A 20,185-nucleotide genomic window follows, 5' to 3' on the forward strand; every position below is an offset into this window, starting at 1 on the left:
GCCACATTGTTTTACGAGGAAAACTGGCCAGAGCCTCGTAGATCAAGTGAACAGACCCCGATCAAGACTTCCTATTCCCAGGTTGCAGGATTGCCAGATGTCTCTGTTTCCATGCCCGAGGGACTGTCCTTCCGGGAGGAACAACGAAAGGACCCTTCTTTAAAATTCGCTTTTGAGGCAGCCATGGGTAAATCCTCTTTGGGTCATCCGGTCAAGTATGAAGTTAAAAACGATTATTTGATCTGCACTGAGACTGGTAAGGAGATAGAGGACCGGCAATTGTATGACAGGTTAGTGGTTCCAACAAAGTATAGACCTCAAATATTAAATATAGCTCATAATACGTCATTAGGAGGTCACTTGGGAATTACAAAAACCTTGTATAGAATCACAAAAGAATTTTATTGGCCAAAATTACAGAAAGATGTGAAGAATCATATTAGGTGTTGCCGAGAATGTCAGCAAGTTGGAAAACCTGGACATTCCATTAAACCTGCACCTCTCCAACCTATACCTGCTGATGGAGAACCTTTTGCAGATTTAATTATAGATTGTGTAGGTCCACTACCTAGGTCAAAGTCTGGAAATCAATATTTATTTAGGATTATGGATAAAGTAACCAGATATCCTGAAGCAATTCCCATGCGTAGTATTAATACTAAAGCTATTCTCAAAGCTTTAACAAAATTCATTTCTTGTTTTGGCATTCCTAAAACTATTCAAAGTGATCAAGGTACTAACTTTGCTGCCAAAGCATTTAGGGAAGTATTAACTAGGTTAGGGATAATCCACAACTTATCCACTGCCTATCATCCTCAGTCCCAAGGCGCCTTGGAAAGATTCCACCAGACATTAAAAACAATGATGAGAAGTTTTTGCATGCACTTTCCTACAGACTGGGATGAATCACTACCTTTCTTGCTGTTCTCAGTACGAGAAACGGTGCAAGAGTCTACAGGGTATAGTCCTTTAGAGCTGATCTTTGGGCACAATGTACGAGGTCCTCTTCGGGTGCTCAAAGAAGGATGGATGGGAGAAGACGTTAGCTCAACACTCTACAATCCGTCTTCAAGGTTGCAGGTGGCACGTCAGTTAGCCAAGGCTAACCTAAAGACAGCTCAAAGCAAGATGAAACAGAGGTATGACAGAAGTGCACAATTCCGCTCCTTCCATCCAGGAGACAAGGTGTTGGTGCAGGAACCTATACCTGGCCACACCTTGAAAGCTAGATTTACGGGACCTATGCAGATTGTAAGTAGATTATCTGATGTAAATTATGTGGTAGCTCCCATTGATAAGACCTCAAAAACTAAAACTTACCACATTAATCAAATAAAGGCCTTTCATACACCAGATAAAGTCCCAGTAATGACTCTGTCCTCTACCTCTGAGGACAACTCTGACTCTTTGCACTCTATCTCTGAAATTAATATTAAACTTTCAAATTCTGTCCTCCTCAAGGATCCTAGCCCTTTAATGGAGGGATTATCTGAAATGCAAGCAACAAATTTAACTGAGCTTCTACAGTCATATCCTAATATTTTTTCGGATGTGCCGAAAAAATGTACGTTAGGTTACCATGATGTAGATGTGGGAAACTCTAAACCAATTAAACTCTCCCCCTACAGAGCTAATCCTGAAAAGCAAAGGCTGCTTCAGCAGGAAGTAGAATTTTTGTTAAAGGATGGTTTAGTGGAGGAGTCATCTAGTCCATGGGCTTCACCGTGCATCCTTGTGAAGAAGGCTGATGGAGGGTTTCGTATGTGTACAGACTACCGTAAAGTGAACGAGGTCACAATTACAGATGCTTACCCTCTTCCTCGTCTGGATGACGTAATTGACTTTGTGGGTAAGGCTACTTTTGTGTCCAAATTAGATCTCCTTAAAGGCTACTATCAGGTACCTTTGACAGATAAGGCGAAGGAAATCTCTGCCTTCGTAATTCCAGGAGGTCATTATCAATACACAGTTACCCCCTTCGGAATGAAAAATTCCCCCTCTTCATTCCAGAAACTTATTCATCAGGCTATTAAAGGACTTGAAGGCACGGCAGCGTACCTAGATGATATTGTTGTGGTGTCTGATACTTGGGATCAACACCTACTTAGACTTAAGGCTCTGTTTGAGACCTTTAAGAGTTCCCATTTAACAGTTAATTTATCTAAATCTTCCTTTGGCCAGGCCACTGTCACTTTTCTAGGCCATGAAGTAGGTAGTGGTAAAGTTGCACCTAAACTTGCTAAAGTTCTTTCTATTAAAGATTATCCAGTTCCTCATGATAGGAAATCTCTTCAACGTTTCCTAGGCATGATAGGATTTTACAGAAGATTCTGTAAGAATTTCTCAGATATTGTAGCCCCTCTTACCTCTCTTACCAGTTACAAAGTTCCCTTTAATTGGACCTCAGACTGTAACACTGCTTTTAATAAAGCAAAAAGATTATTGTGTACTGCACCCATTCTCTTGTCTCCAGACTTCTCCAAACCTTTTTCATTACAGGTTGATGCTTGTGAGTCTGGGGTTGGGGCAGTACTATTACAAATCGGGAACAAGGAGTTGCAGCCTGTAGCATACTTTTCAGCCAAGTTCCAGCCACATCAGAGGGCTTACTCTACCATTGAAAAAGAAGCCCTCGCGCTGGTACTGGCTTTGGAGCATTTCGATGTTTATGTGGGCCAGACATCGCAGGTGGTCACAGTCTACAGTGATCACAATCCTCTAGTATATCTCCAAGCCATGAAGAACCACAACACAAGGCTTATGCGCTGGACGCTAAGGCTGCAACCATATAATATTTCAATTAAATATATTGCCGGCAAAGAAAATATGTTGGCAGACTCTTTATCTAGAGTCTAAAATTTTAATTTATTTAGGTTAGGATGTTATTTGTGATAACCCCTTTTCATGCTCTTTTTTTTTTATCCCCTGGTGTGGTTTTTTTTTTTAGTGAGGGGCTACCGTCCGCCTGTATCTTGGACCTATGCTAGCCTGTCTGACTGCTGTCTCACTCTAAGTTTAGGGTTTGGCTTTTGGTCACGAGAAAAGCTGAGCTCTATCTAAGAGTTGGATGGTGGAGAGGAAAGGCGGTCCCATTATTTTGTGCCATGGCGGCACGGTTACCACTGGGAGGTGGCAGCCTAATCCTGAGCCTTCTCGGGGTGGGGGTGTGGCATGCAAAGAGTACGTAACCTTTATTCGGCGCATGTACACACCCTCATTTACAGGCTATCTCCCCCAACCAGCGAACCAGGTTGTTAAGAGTTGATGATGGGGCCCCGTCATTCAACTAGTGACCAGGTTCTAGCCAATAAGAAGATGGTTTTGGCAATCGCAGAGGTTATGTGGGTACCGCTCTCCTGTCTGCCCTTGTCATTCCCATTCTAGAGCTGGTTGAAGCACGGTCTGCTATCTTGTGGCTTCTATTTCTGCTTTGCTTACCGTGGAGTGCACTATACTTATCACTGTACATAGTGTACATATTGCTGTTCTAAATTGGTGAAGGATAATATAAGTCTAAACTTTTTCTACTGTGTTTATTTGCTCCCATTACACCCGGGGTAACAGGCCATTTGGAATCCTGGGTTGTAATAACTATGTTAGTGTAAATTATCTCTTGAAGACAGATAGTCGGTATATCAATATCAGAAATAACAGTTGCACTTGTGTATTGCTCAAACTACTACAATTACAATACAGTACAGTGGGCGTGTTGGCTTAAGAGCGTCGATGTCATACGAAGAGATGAGCTTTTCAGACCGTTTTTCTTGTGTGGGAAGTTATTAGGGAGTCTTTCACGGCACAAGCTAGCAGTTTCTGGACTGGAGTTCATGGAAGATGTCGATACAGAGTTTTCCTTTGAGGGTCCGAAGAGAATTGGTATTCTAAGTAGGCAATGAAGGAGTGTTTCTTGCTTGGTTCGTTAACTTGCTTCCTTTATCTTCCTTATTTAGCAGAGAAAAGTTAAAGGAGAATCAGTGAGAGAAGCCTGAGTTGTAGTTAAATTGAAGATGGGAAAGTCAGAAGACTTCGAACAGGAAGGTTTGGTGATGCAGGAGCCAGGGAAAGCATTTGGGTACCAGCATTATATTACAGAAGTTTATACTACTGAGACAGCTAGGAAGTACGTTGGGGCTCTCGACCTTCTTCGTAGTCTGATTTACTTTGAAAGAAGAGATGTCCTTCTTAGTCTGGAACCAAGGACAGTCCGGGTTACTACTGGAATGAGAACATTGACAGGTAATATAAAATCTAGCCTGTATTGTGCATTATTCTCACGTATAATACTCTCACAATTTCCACAGATTCAGTAGTACAAGTTCTTTGACTGTGTCTATGTTTCTGACATGAGAAATATACCAGGGTTTCTTGGAATGAAGGCTTTACCCTCAAGACGGAGGTATGTAGGTCAAATAAACTACAGAAGGGTTACTTGACCAGTTGCTAAACAAGTTAAGGGAATCTTCCGCATATCATTAACGAACTTTGTCATGAATCAAATACCAATAACTTTCTAAAACTTTAGTTCGTTAATATCTTCTTCCACGTACACTAGATCCCTTCAATAAATAAATCATCTGCAAAAATGCGTACTGGTGGGTATTGAAGCTCGGACAAGAAAGAAATGAGACTTCTTCAGATTCAGCAGAAATCATAACGATGTCTTTTTTTTTTTTTAAAGACCACCACTAACCAGTGTCTTGAAAGGCTCTACAGAGCATGTAGAAGCATAAAACTGGAATATTAAGGTCGAATATTACACTGAACTGCCATACTCGACTGCTGGTTCCCCATAACTGACATAATAGGAAATTATTTCAAAAGATAAAAGCGAATATATCAACTCTCTGCTAGTGTCGTGGAAGAGTTGCTAGGTGGACGAAGCTACACACATATTCACTCGTCCACAGCAGTTCTCTTCCACTCTTTCGTTGGAGGGAGCTGAAGACAGAGTGTTTCCTTGGCTATTTACGCCATACTACACTTTGGTTCCTCAATAGTCTCAGAAAAAAAGTTCCTGTATTTGTTTACCATAGATGTGGGTGGCTAGTAAAGGGAAGTGTGGACTCGAGGTCACAGATGCAAGAAAAATATTTAGAGAAGAGAGGTTATACTCGCAGTTTAATTAAGGGTTTGGATGCGTTTGGCCGGAGGAAGGTATGTTTAGTTTAAAAGAAACTTGATGTATTTATATATACAACATGGTGTATCTATAGATAACTTGATGTTAATATTGTAGCTTAAAGTTAGTATTGTAGCATAATGTTAGTATTGTAGCATAATGTTAGTATTGTAGCCTAATGTTAATATTGTAGTTTAATGTTAGTATTGTAGTTAGTATTGTAGCTTAATGTTAGTATTGTAGCATAATGTTAGTATTGTAGCATAATGTTAGTATTGTAGCTTAATGTTAGTATTGTAGCTTAATGTTAGTATTGTAGCATAATGTTAGTATTGTAGCATAATGTTAGTATTGTAGCTTAATGTTAGTATTGTAGCTTAATGTTAGTATTGTAGTATAATGTTAGAATTGTAGCTTAATGTTAGTATTGTAGCTTAATGTTAGTATTGTAGCATAATGTTAGTATTGTAGCATAATGTTAGTATTGTAGCTTAATGTTAGTATTGTAGCTTAATGTTAATATTGTAGCTTAATGTTAGAATTGTAGCTTAATGTTAGTATAGTAGCTTAATGTTAGTATTGTAGCATAATGTTAGTATTGTAGCATAATGTTAGTATTGTAGCATAATGTTAGTATTGTAGCTTAATGTTAGTATTGTAGCTTAATGTTAATATTGTAGCTTAATGTTAGTATTGTAGCATAATGTTAGTATTGTAGCTTAATGTTAATATTGTAGCTTAATGTTAATATTGTAGCTTAATGTTAGTATTGTAGCATAATGTTAGTATTGTAGCTTAATGTTAATATTGTAGCTTAATGTTAATATTGTAGCTTAATGTTAGTATTGTAGCATAATGTTAGTATTGTAGCTTAATGTTAATATTGTAGCTTAATGTTAGTATTGTAGCATAATGTTAGTATTGTAGCATAATGTTAGTATTGTAGCATAATGTTAGTATTGTAGCATAATGTTAGTATTGTAGCATAATGTTAGTATTGTAGCTTAATGTTAATATTGTAGCTTAATGTTAGTATTGTAGCTTAATGTTAATATTGTAGCTTAATGTTAGTATTGTAGCTTAATGTTAGTATTGTAGCTTAATGTTAATATTGTAGCTTAATGTTAGTATTGTAGCTTAATGTTAGTATTGTAGCTTAATGTTAGTATTGTAGCATAATGTTAGTATTGTAGCTTAATGTTAATATAGTAGCATAATGTTAGTATTGTAGCTTAATGTTAGTATTGTAGCATAATGTTAGTATTGTAGCTTAATGTTAATATTGTAGCTTAATGTTAGTATTGCAGCTTAATGTTAGTATTGTAGCTTAATCTTAGTATTGTAGCTTAATGTTAGTATTGTAGCATAATGTTTGTATTGTAGCATAATGTTAATATTGTAGCTTAATGTTAGTATTGTAGGTTAATGTTAGTATTGTAGCATAATGTTAGTATTGTAGCTTAATGTTAGTATTGTAGCTTAATGTTAGTATTGTAGCTTAATGTCAGTATTGTAGCTTAATGTTAATATTGTAGCTTAATGTTAGTATTGTAGCTTAATGTTAGTATAGTAGCATAATGTTAGAATTGTAGCTTAATGTTAGTATTGTAACTTAATGTTAGTATTGTAGCTTAATGTTAGTATTGTAGCTTAATGTTAGTATTGTAGCTTAATGTTAGTATTGTAACTTAATGTTAGTATTGTAGCTTAATGTTAGTATTGTAGCTTAATGTTAGTATTGTAGCAAAATGTTAGAATTGTAGCTTAATGTTAGTATTGTAACTTAATGTTAGTATTGTAGCTTAATGTTAGTATTGTAGCTTAATGTTAGTATTGTAGCTTAATGTTAGTATTGTAGCTTAATGTTAGTATTGTAGCTTAATGTTAGTATTGTAGCTTAATGTTAGTATTGTAGCTTAATGTTAATCTCGTTCATACCTCTCCTCCCTCTACAGATGTTCCTGGTGTCTACTCTATTTCTTGCTCCTCCTGTCCTCTTCAATACTTCGGAGAAACTGGTCGATCTCTTTCTGACAGACTTAGGGAGCACAAAAATAGTGTTAGGCTTGCCGACACTAACAATGCTCTTTTCTGTCACGTCAGAGATCATAGCCATCCTATTGACTGGTCTTCTGCTAAAACTGTCTTCCCTACTTCCAACTCGAACAGTCGCCATCTAGTTGAATCCTCTCTAATACACAACTTTCCTTATATGAACCTTAGCCCTGGCTTCGTGTCTGTAGATGCCTTCCTCTCCCACTACATTGTAAAATGCTCCAAACTTCAGAACACCCGTGACTTAACCTGAATCCTCATTTTTTCTTCTTCTTCTTCTTCTTCTTCTTCTTCTTCTTCTTCTTCTTCTTCTTCTTCTTCTTCTTTTTCTTCTTCCTCTTCCCTTTCCTCTCTCCTTTTCTCCTCTGGGTTGTCTTTCTCTCTCCTGTCTCGTGTTTCTGTTCCTTCTTTATTTTATTTCACCACTTCCCCTTTCACGCACCTCGGTGCGCTTGCTCTCCCTCTGTGGGTTTCTAGCTCTCTTGCAGTGCTCCCCTTCCTTTGTATTTGACTGGCTCGTCTTCCTTATTTCCCACTTCTACCACTACCACTACTACTACCTCTTCTTCTTCTACTACAACTAATGATGAAATTAAGATACATGTGCGGCGTCTGGTTGTCTTTGTTGTGGACGTTTCGCCATCCAGTGGCTGGCTGGATGGCGAAACGTCTACGGTGGGGATGCCCGGGTGTTGTGCATGTGTCATTTCATCCTGTCGGTATTACATACATTTCTTGTACTACTACTACTACTACTACTACTACTACTACTACTACCTCCACCTCTTCCTGCCTATATATAGCCGTCCTGCTCCACCTCTGTTAGTGTGACTTTGTCAATGGTCCAAGTCGGACCGAAACGTCGTCGTAAGCTTCTCACTTTTATGTGCGGGTTATTTGTGTATTGTGTATCGTTCCAGTCACGGTATTGTGCCTTTTTGTTATTTAATTGTAGCTTAATGTTAGTATTGTAGCTTAATGTTAATATTGAAGCTTAATGTTAATATTGTAGCTTATTGTCTTAGATATAATTAAATTAAAACTAATTAGATTAAAACTGATTTGTAAGAAATGGTTAAAAATATAAAATGAGCCTAACAAGTGGAAATGAACGTAACAAGTGGAAATGAACGTAACAAGTGGAAATGAACATAACAAGTGGAAATGAACGTAGCAAGTAGAAATGAACGTAAGTGGAAATGAACGTAGCAAGTAGGAATGAACGTAGCAAGTGGAAATGAACGTAGCAAGTAGGAATGAACGTAGCAAGTGGAAATGAACGTAGCAAGTAGGAATGAACGTAGCAAGTGGAAATGAACGTAGCAAGTAGGAATGAACGTAGCAAGTAGAAATGAACGTAGCAAGTAGAAATGAACGTAGCAAGTAGAAATGAACGTAGCAAGTAGAAATGAACGTAGCAAGTGGAAATGAACGTAGCAAGTGGAAATGAACGTAGCAAGTGGAAATGAACGCAGCAAGTGGAAATGAACGTAGCAAGTGGAAATGAACGTAGCAAGTGGAAATGAACGTAGCAAGTGGAAATGAACGTAGCAAGTGGAAATGAACGTAGCAAGTGGAAATGAACGTGGCAAGTGGAAATGAATGTAGCAGTTTGAAATGAATGTAGCAAGTGGAAATGAACGTAGCAAGTAGAAATGAACGTAACAAGTAGGAATGAACGTAGCAAGTGGAAATAAACGTAGCAAGTGGAAATGAACGTAGCAAGTGGAAATAAACGTAGCAAGTGGAAATGAACGTAGCAAGTGGAAATGAACGTAGCAAGTGGAAATGAACGTAGCAAGTGGCCCGGTGGCTTGGTGGCTAAAGCTCCCGCTTCACACACGGAGGGCCCGGGTTCGATTCCCGGCGGGTGGAAACATTTCGACACGTTTCCTTATACCTGTTGTCCTGTTCACCTAGCAGCAAATAGGTACCTGGGTATTAGTCGACTGGTGTGGGTCGCATCCTGGGGGACAAGATTAAGGACCACAATGGAAATAAGTTAGACAGTCCTCGATGACGCACTGACTTTCTTGGGTTATCCTGGGTGGCTAACCCTCCGGGGTTAAAAATCCGAACGAAATCTTATCTTATCTTAACGTAGCAAGTGGAAATGAACTTAGGGAGACCATAATTTGATCATAAGAAAAAAAACACGTTAATTACTTTGTTTTTTAAGGTTGTTCAGAGACAGGAAGTGGAAAGAACTTTAATGTTCAACGCAGGCACTGCTATGTTCACCTCAGTAATGTTCAACGCAGACACTGCTGTGTTCACCTCAGTAATGTTCAACGCAGACACTGCTGTGTTCACCTCAGTAATGTTCAACGCAGGCACTGCTATGTTCACCTCAGTAATGTTCAACGCAGACACTGCTATGTTCACCTCAGTAATGTTCAACGCAGACACTGCTATGTTCACCTCAGTAATGTTCAACGCAGGCACTGCTATGTTCACCTCAGTAATGTTCAACGCAGTCACTGCTGTGTTCACCTCAGTAATGTTCAACGCAGGCACTGCTATGTTCACCTCAGTAATGTTCAACGCAGGCACTGCTATGTTCACCTCAGTAATGTTCAACGCAGTCACTGCTGTGTTCACCTCAGTAATGTTCAACGCAGACACTGCTGTGTTCACCTCAGTAATGTTCAACGCAGTCACTGCTGTGTTCACCTCAGTAATGTTCAACGCAGGCACTGCTATGTTCACCTCAGTAATGTTCAACGCAGACACTGCTGTGTTCACCTCAGTAATGTTCAACGCAGTCACTGCTGTGTTCACCTCAGTAATGTTCAACGCAGGCACTGCTATGTTCACCTCAGTAATGTTCAACGCAGGCACTGCTATGTTCACCTCAGTAATGTTCAACGCAGGCACTGCTATGTTCACCTCAGTAATGTTCAACGCAGTCACTGCTGTGTTCACCTCAGTAATGTTCAACGCAGACACTGCTGTGTTCACCTCAGTAATGTTCAACGCAGTCACTGCTATGTTCACCTCAGTAATGTTCAACGCAGACACTGCTGTGTTCACCTCAGTAATGTTCAACGCAGACACTCATGTGTTCAACTCAGTAATGTTCAACGCAGACACTGCTGTGTTCACCTATATAATGTTCAACGCGGTCACTGCGGTGTTCACCTCTATAATGTTCAACACAGACACTGCTGTGTTCACCTCAGTAATTTTCAACGCAGACACTGCTGTGTTCACCTCAGTAATGTTCAACGCAGACACTGCTGTGTTCACCTCAGTAATGTTCAACGCAGTCACTGCTATGTTCACCTCAGTAATGTTCAACGCAGACACTGCTATGTTCACCTCAGTAATGTTCAACGCAGACACTGCTATGTTCACCTCAGTAATGTTCAACGCAGACACTGCTGTGTTCACCTCAGTAATGTTCAACGCAGACACTGCTATGTTCACCTCAGTAATGTTCAACGCAGACACTGCTGTGTTCACCTCAGTAATGTTCAACGCAGACACTGCTGTGATCACCTCAGTAATGTTCAACGCAGTCACTGCTATGTTCACCTCAGTAATGTTCAACGCAGACACTGCTGTGTTCACCTCAGTAATGTTCAACGCAGACACTGCTGTGTTAACCTCAGAAATGTTCAACGCAGACACTGCTGTGTTCACCTCAGTAATGATCAACGCAGACACTGCTGTGTTCACCTCAGTAATGATCAACGCAGACACTGCTGTGTTAACCTCAGTAATGTTCAACGCAGACACTGCTATGTTCACCTCAGTAATGTTCAACGCAGACACTGCTGTGTTCACCTCAGTAATGATCAACGCAGACACTGCTGTGTTCACCTCAGTAATGTTCAACGCAGACACTGCTGTGTTAACCTCAGTAATGTTCAACGCAGACACTGCTATGTTCACCTCAGTAATGATCAACGCAGACACTGCTGTGTTCACCTCAGTAATGTTCAACGCAGACACTGCTGTGTTCACCTCAGTAATGTTCAACGCAGACACTGCTGTGTTCACCTCAGTAATGTTCAACGCAGACACTGCTGTGTTCACCACCATAATGTTCAACGAAGACACTGCTGTGCTCACCACCATAATAATCAACGCAGACACTGCTGTGTTCACCTCTATAATGTTCAACGCAGACACTGCTGTGTTAACCACCATAATGTTCAACGAAGACACTGCTGTGCTCACCACCATAATAATCAACGCAGACACTGCTGTGTTAACCACGATAATGTTCACCGCAGACACTGCTGTGTTCACCACCATAATAATCAACGCAGACACTGCTGTGTTCTCCTCAGTAATGTTCAACGCAGACACTGCTGTGTTCACCACTATAATGTTCAACGCAGACACTGCTGTGTTCACCACCACAATAATCAACGCAGACACTGCTGTGTTCACCTCTATAATGTTCAACGCAGACACTGCTGTGTTAACCACCATAATGTTCACCGCAGACACTGCTGTGTTCACCACCACAATGTTCAACGCAGACACTGCTGTGTTCACCACCATAATGTTCAACGTAGACACTGCTGTGTTCACCACCATAATGTTCAACGCAGACACTGCTGTGCTCACCACCATAATGTTCAACGCAGACACTGCTATGTTCACCTCAGTAATGTTCAACGCAGACACTGCTGTGTTCACCTCAGTAATGTTCAACGCAGACACTGCTGTGTTCACCTCAGTAATGTTCAATGCAGACACTGCTGTGTTCACCTCAGTAATGTTCAACGCAGACACTGCTGTGTTCAACTCAGTAATGTTCAAAGCAGTCACTGCTGTGTTCACCTCAGTAATGTTCAACGCAGACACTGCTGTGTTCACCTCAGTAATGTTCAACGCAGTCACTGCTGTGTTCACCTCAGTAATGTTCAACGCAGTCACTGCTGTGTTCACCTCAGTAATGTTCAGCGCAGAAACTGCTCTGTTCACCTCAGTAATGTTCAACGCAGTCACTGCTGTGTTCACCTCAGTAATGTTCAACGCAGTCACTGCTGTGTTCACCCCAGTAATATTCAACGCAGACATTGTTGTGTTCGGCACCATAATGTTCTACGAAGATATTGCTGTGTTCACCTCCATAATGTTCAACGCAGACATTGCTGTGTTAAGCTCCATAATGTTCAACGCAGACATTGCTGTGTTCACCTCCATAATGTTCAACGCAGACATTGCTGTGTTCACCTCCATAATGTTCAACGCAGACATTGCTGTGTTAACCTCCATAATGTTCAACGCAAACATTGCTGTGTTCACCTCCATAATGTTCAACGCAGACATTGCTGTGTTCACCTCCATAATGTTCAACGCAGACATTGCTGTGTTCGCCACCATAATGTTCAACGCAGACATTACTGTGTTCACATCCATAATGTTCAACAGACATTGCTGTGTTCCCCACCATAATGTTCAACGCAGACATTGCTGCGTTCGCCTCCATTATGTTCAACGCAGACATTGCTGTGTTCACCATAATGTTCAACGCAGACACTGCTGTGTTCACCACCATAATGTTCAACGCAGACACTGCTGTGTTCACCACCATAATTTTCAAGGCAGACACTGCTGCGTTCACCACCATAATGTTCAACGCAGACACTGCTGTGTTCACCACCATAATGTTCAACGCAGACACTGCTGTGTTTACCTCCATAATGTTCAACGCAGACACTGCGTTGATCACCACCATAATGTTCAACGCAGACACTGCTGTGTTCACCTCCATAATGTTCAACGCAGACCCTGCTGTGTTCACCACCATAATGTTCAACGCAGACGCTGCTGTGTTCACCACCATAATGTTCAACGCAGACACTGCTGTGTTCACCAATATAATGTTCAACGCAGACACTGCTGTGTTCACCACCACAATGTTCAACGCAGACACTGCTGTGTTCGCCACCATAATGTTCAACGCAGACGCTGCTGTGTTCACAATTATAATGTTCAACGCAGACACTGCTATGTTCACCACCATAATGTTCAACGCAGACACTGCTGTGTTCACCACCATAATGTTCAACGCAGACACTGCTGTGTTCACCACCATAATGTTCAACATAGACACTGCTGTGTTCACCATCATAATGTTCAACGCAGACACTGCTGTGTTTACTATCATAATGTTCAACGCAGACACTGCTGTGTTCACCACCACAATGTTCAACGCAGACACTGCTGTGTTCTCCACAATAATGTTCAACGCAGACACTGCTGTGTTCACCAACATAATGTTCAACGAAGACACTGGTGTGTTCACCACCATAATGTTCAACGAAGACACTGCTGTGTTCACCTCCATAATGTTCAACGCAGACACTGCTGTGTTCACCACCATAATGTTCAACGAAGACACTGCTGTGCTCACCACCATAATGTTCAACGCAAACACTGCTGTGTTCACCTCCATAATGTTCAACGCAGACACTGCTGTGTTCACCACCATAATGTTCAACGCTGACACTGCTGTGTTCACCACCACGATGTTCAACGCAGACACTGCTGTGTTCACCACCACAATGTTCAACGCAGACACTGCTGTGTTCACCACCACAATGTTCAACGCAGACACTGCTGTGTTCACCACCATAATGTTCAACGCAGACACTGCTGTGTTCACCACCATAATGTTCAACGCAGACACTGCTGTGTTCACCACCATAATATTCAACGCAGACACTGCTGTGTTCACCACCATAATGTTCAACGCAGACACTGCTGTGTTCACCACCATAATATTCAACGCAGACACTGCTGTGTTCACCACCATAATGTTCAACGCAGACACTGCTGTGTTCACCACCATAATGTTCAACGCAGACACTGCTGTGTTCACCTCAATAATGTTCAACGCAGACACTGCTGTGTTCACCACCATAATGTTCAACGCAGACACTGCTGTGTTCACCACCACAATGTTCAACGCAGACACTGCTGTGTTCACCACCATAATGTTCAACGCAGACACTGCTGTGTTCACCACCATAATGTTCAACGCAGACACTGCTGTGTTCACCACCATAATGTTCAACGCAGACACTGCTGTGTTCACCACCATAATGTTCAACGCAGACACTGCTGTGTTCACCACCATAATGTTCAACGCAGACACTGCTGTGTTCACCACCACAATGTTCAACGCAGACACTGCTGTGTTCACCACCACAATGTTCAACGCAGACACTGCTGTGTTCACCACCATAATGTTCAACGCAGACACTGCTGTGTTCACCACCACAATGTTCAACGCAGACACTGCTGTGTTCACCACCACAATGTTCAACGCAGACACTGCTGTGTTCACCACCATAATTACCCACTATCATATTTTTTTCGTCTTCGTTACAATTGTTAAGCTGAAAATAATTCTTAACAGTAAATATTTTATCAATGAAACTTGAACAAAAATACGTCTTACTTCCCTTTGTGAGGCGAAAAACATTAATAAATAATATTGTTTGGGTGTCTGCTGGGTCAGTGAGAGAGAGAGAGAGAGAGAGAGAGAGAGAGAGAGAGAGAGAGAGAGAGAGAGAGAGAGAGAGAGAGAGAGAGAGAGAGAGAGAGAGAGAGAGAGAGAGAGAGAGAGAGAGAGAGAGAGAGAGAGAGAGAGAGAGGTCCCACAGACTGACAGAGTTCAAAACACTACCTTTGGGAATTCTAACACAATTCCTCTGACCACCACAGAGGAAACAAATCCTCTTCCCAGCAACGTGGGAAGCCTTGGATCTGTTAGTTCTCCTACACCTGACATCTCTGCTTCAGCCACTGCCAGTCTACTTGACAGTGCCCATACCATCTCTGATCCTACACCTGTCAGCACACCTGCCGATACTATTCTAGAATCTGGTAGTAGTGCTTCGACAGCGAGTTCTGAGCCAGGAGTTTCTCCACCAGAGAACGGTGCAGTTAGTGATCAGGGAACTATCACTGCACCTGATCACCTACTGCGCCGAAGTACGAACAGCAGGGACACATCTGTCAGAACTGGTAGAGGGCGGGGTAGAGGACGTGGAGGAGGACGTGGAGGAGGAAGACATCTACAGCCGTCTCACCCTCCACTAACACAGTTCAAGCGGCAGAATCTGAGGTCAAATCTGCGAAACACAGGAGGTGCAACAAATCCTAGTCCACCCTCCCAGGCACCTAGGCTGTGCTCTCGCTGTCACCGGAAGGGGCACTCTGCCAACAACTGCCTGCGAGATACCAGGTGTAATTACTGCTACAAGAAAGGACATAAGGAGGACCAGTGTCGGAAGAAAAAGGAACTTGAAAGACAGGGCCACCTGTTTAGAGACCTGTTCTCAGAACAAACCAGCAGGATCTCTGAATTGGTAAACACTCTCACACGTCACCCACTTAGCTACTCCTATCCCAGCCCAGCAGGTGGGATTGGGCCTTATACAAGACCACAGACCTTTATCCCTGCAGCTGCCTCAGTACCCTACCTCTCTCAAGGGCAGGCACCTTACATTCCCTACACACCCACCACCTCAAGCTGACCACTTCATCATGAGGAGCCAGTCTATCAGCATCCTGTCGGCCAACATTAGAGGTTTCATTACTAATGTTGGAGAGCTCACACGTAGCTTTGTGAACACTCGACGTCCCGACATGATAGCTGTTGTTGAAACATTTTTGGATGACAGGACTCCAGAAAATTTTGCAAGAATTGCTGGCTACACCTCATGGATGAGAAGAGACAGGCAAGGGCAAGGAGGTGGTGATGCTGTGTGCTTCTCTAAAAGTGTTCATGCCCAGCACATAGATGTTGCCACCCCTACACATCTTGAAATGATTTTCTTCAAGCTCTGTATAAACACTAGTACATCTGTACTAGCATGTGCAATGTACAGACCTCAGTGGCAACATGCAGACCCTATCAACTTCCTAATGGAAAATATTGACTCCCTTCTGCTACAACACAACTGTCAACATATTATAATTGTTGGTGACCTCAACCAGCACCTTATACAGAGGGACTTTGATGACCTTCTTGCAGTGTTTGACATGAGAAACTTGGTTGATTTCCGTACTCATATCTCTGGCTCCTCCCTTGACCCAGTAGTGAGTGATCTGGCAGAAGGCATAGTCACTTGTCAACCCCTCGGCTACGTTGGATCGTCTGACCACAAGGCTGTTTTTACCACACTTAAGATCCCAACAGAACGAGGTGAGGAGTCCACACGCACAACCTGGCTATGGGAAAGAGGTAATTGGCCAGCCCTTTGCTCTGAGCTCGCCACCACCGACTGGAATGCTCTTCTCCAGGGGGATGTTGACAACCAAGTGAAAGCCTTCACTGGACACATCCTTAATCTGCAACAAGAACACATTCCTCACCGGCAATATGTGACAAAGCCTACAGATCAGCCTTGGTTTGGCTTTCGTTGTAGAGAGGCTGCTACTGCTAAGTACAAAGCATGGCGAAGGTATAAGAGACATCCTACCACCTATAACAGGAACTTGCACATGCAAGCCTGTAGGCATATGGGTGATGTTCAAAAGTGGGCCATTGCTAAATGGGAGGTGGACACTAAAAGAAAGTTAGCATCAGGTAGGGTAGGCTCCAAAACCTGGTGGTCCCTGGTCAAGGACAGACAAGGTTATCTGCCTGATGAACTTATTCCACCTCTAAATCGACAGGATGGGACCACCTCTACTAGTAGTCAAGAGAAGGCGGACCTCTTTGCTGAACACTTTGCTACCAAAATGCAAGTTCCTGATCCAGCAAGGGACCCTCCTTGGCTAGCTGCAAGAACTGTGTCAAAACTGTCAGTGGTGACAATAAGGCAGGAGGAGGTGCATTTCCTTCTTAAATCACTTGACCAAGAAAAGGCTGTGGGCTCAGACAAGTTGAGCCCAAGATTGCTGAGATGATGTGCAGACCAGCTAGCAGCACCTCTAACTCGCACCTTTCAGCACTGCCTAGTACAGTGTAAATGGCCCTCTCCATGGAAAGAGGCAAATGTAGTCCCTGTTCACAAAAAGAAGAGCAGAGCAGAAATCAGTAACTACAGACCAGTGTCACTCCTGTCAATCACTGGTAAGATCCTTGAGACAATAATCTCAAGACAAATGACAGATTTTTTTGACTACCACTCACTACTTTGTGATCGTCAATATGGCTTCAGGAAAGGTTACTCTGCTGCTGATCTGTTGTTAAACCTCTCCACTAAGTGGCACCAGTCACTGGATGAATCCAAAGTCAGGTGTGTGGTAGCACTGGACATTGCTGGCGCTTTCGACCGGGTGTGGCACCAGGGCCTCTTAGCAAAACTTCAAGCACTGGGAATTGCAGGCTCTAAGCTATGTCTCCTCAGTGATTACCTTCATGGTAGATTTCTAAGTGTAGTCCTCAATGGAACGGAATCAGCAAGGCATCCTATTGGGGCAAGCGTTCCACAAGGAAGTGTGCTGGGTCCACTGTTATGGAATGTCTACTTCAACGACCTTCTTCATCTCATCCCAGAATCACATGCATATGCAGACGACTGTACACTGACATTCACTTATCCAAGAGAAGAAATGCCAGCTGCTCTAAGCTACATCAATCACCAGCTGAGAGCTATATCAGCTTTGGGAAATAGATGGCAAGTAACATTTGCACCTGAGAAAACGCAAATGATGATCGTCTCTAGGCACCATGATGGTAATGCTGGTGCAGTAGTAAGGATGAATGGGAGGATGTTGGCACCTGGAGAAGAAGTTGATATCCTTGGGGTGAAATTTGACTCCAAACTAACCATGAAGAACCATGTTGTAAATCTTGCAAACAAGGCACAAGTACGAGGCACAAGTACGCTCACACCTTGAGTATGCTCCACTTTCTTGGTTTGCCTGCCCCCCCTCTCATCTGCGACTGCTTGACAGAGTAGAGAACAGAGCAAGACTTCTCATCTCTCGCCTGGACCCATCCTGGATAGATCTGTCATTTCAGCAGAGCCTTCAACATAGGAGGGATGTGGGTGGCCTTACTGTTATGTACAAGGCCAATATTGTCAAAATACCACACTTGGATCCACTTCAAGGACAGCGTGAAACAAGCTTTTATGCCACAAGACGGGTAGAAAGCAGCAACTTCACTCTGGCTGTACCCTTCTCCAGAACATCACTCCATCTGAGATCATACATACCCAGGATGACTCGAGTAGGGAACACATTCGTACAGCATAATGATGTCAACGAGATAAAGTCAGTTGATCAAATGAAAATGCTGGCCCACAGATGGCACTAACTTCATCCTGTTTCCTACTTGTATGTCTCATAACAATAAAAATGTTTTCAAATGAGCTGATGTAGGTAACAGCTCTTAGCTTGCCAATAAAGTTAGGAATCCTTAACCTGTAAATAGCTGTCAATAAAGCTAGGGATCCTTAACCTTGTCAAACCCTGTGTAAAAAGAGAGAGAGAGAGAGAGAGAGAGAGAGAGAGAGAGAGAGAGAGAGAGAGAGAGAGAGAGAGAGAGAGAGAGAGAGAGAGAGAGAGGTGTCTGTAGATACCTCTAGAGTTGGATGTCAACTATTTCAAGACACCTACGAACTTTTATTCAACATTCTCAAGCCGGAGATCAACACCGTCAACACCGTCAACACCGTCAACAATATCAACACCGTCAACACCGTCAACACCGTCAACAATATCAACACCGTCAACACCGTCAACACCGTCAACAATGTCAACACCGTCAACAATGTCAACACCGTCAACACCATCAACACCGTCAACACCATCAACACCGTTAACACCGCCAACACCGTCAACACCGTCAACACCGTCAACAATATCAACACCGTCAACACCATCAACACCGTTAACACCGCGAACACCGTCAACACCGTCAACACCGTCAACAATATCAACACCGTCAACACCATCAACACCGTTAACACCGCCAACACCGTCAACACCGTCAACACCGCCAACACCGTCAACACCGTCAACACCGTCAACACCGTCAACAATATCCACACAGTCAACACCGTCAACAATATCCACACAGTCAACACCGTCAACACCGTCAACACCGTCAACACCGTCAACACCGTCAACACCATCAACACCGTTAACACCGTCAACACCGTCAACAATATCCACACAGTCAACACCGTCAACACCGTCAACAATATCCACACAGTCAACACCGTCAACACCGTCAACACCGTCAACACCGTCAACACCGCCAACACCGTCAACACCGTCAACAATATCCACACAGTCAACACCGTCAACACCATCAACACCGTCAACACCGCCAACACCGTCAACACCGTCAACAATATCCACACAGTCAACACCGTCAACACCGTCAACACCGTCAACAATATCCACACCGTCAACACCGTCAACACCGTCAACACCGTCAACACCGTCAACACCGTCAACACCGTCAACACCGTCAACACCGTCAACACCGTCAACACCGTCAACACCATCAACACCGTCAACACCGTCAACACCATCAACACCGTCAACACCGCCAACAATATCCACACAGTCAACACCGTCAACACCGTCAACAATATCCACACCGTCAACACCGCCAACACCGTCAACACCGTCAACACCGTCAACACCGTCAACACCGCCAACACCGTCAACACCGTCAACACCGTCAACACCGTCAACAATATCCACACCGTCAACACCGTCAACACCGTCAACAATATCAACACCGTCAACAATATCAACACCGTCAACACCGTCAACACCGCCAACACCGTCAACAATATCAACACCGTCAACACCGTCAACAATATCAACACCGTCAACACCGTCAACACCGCCAACACCGTCAACAATATCAACACCGTCAACACCGTCAACAATATCAACACCGTCAACACCGTCAACACCGTCAACACTGTCAACACCATCAACACCGTCAACAATATCAACACCGTCAACACCGTCAACACCGTCAACAATATCAACATCGTGAACAATATCAACACCGTTAACACCGTCAACAACATCAACAACGTCACCAACGTCACCAACGTCAAT

This window comes from Cherax quadricarinatus, chromosome 22 (assembly GCF_038502225.1).
Source record: "Cherax quadricarinatus isolate ZL_2023a chromosome 22, ASM3850222v1, whole genome shotgun sequence".
In the NCBI taxonomy this organism is placed as follows: Eukaryota; Metazoa; Arthropoda; class Malacostraca; order Decapoda; family Parastacidae; genus Cherax; species Cherax quadricarinatus.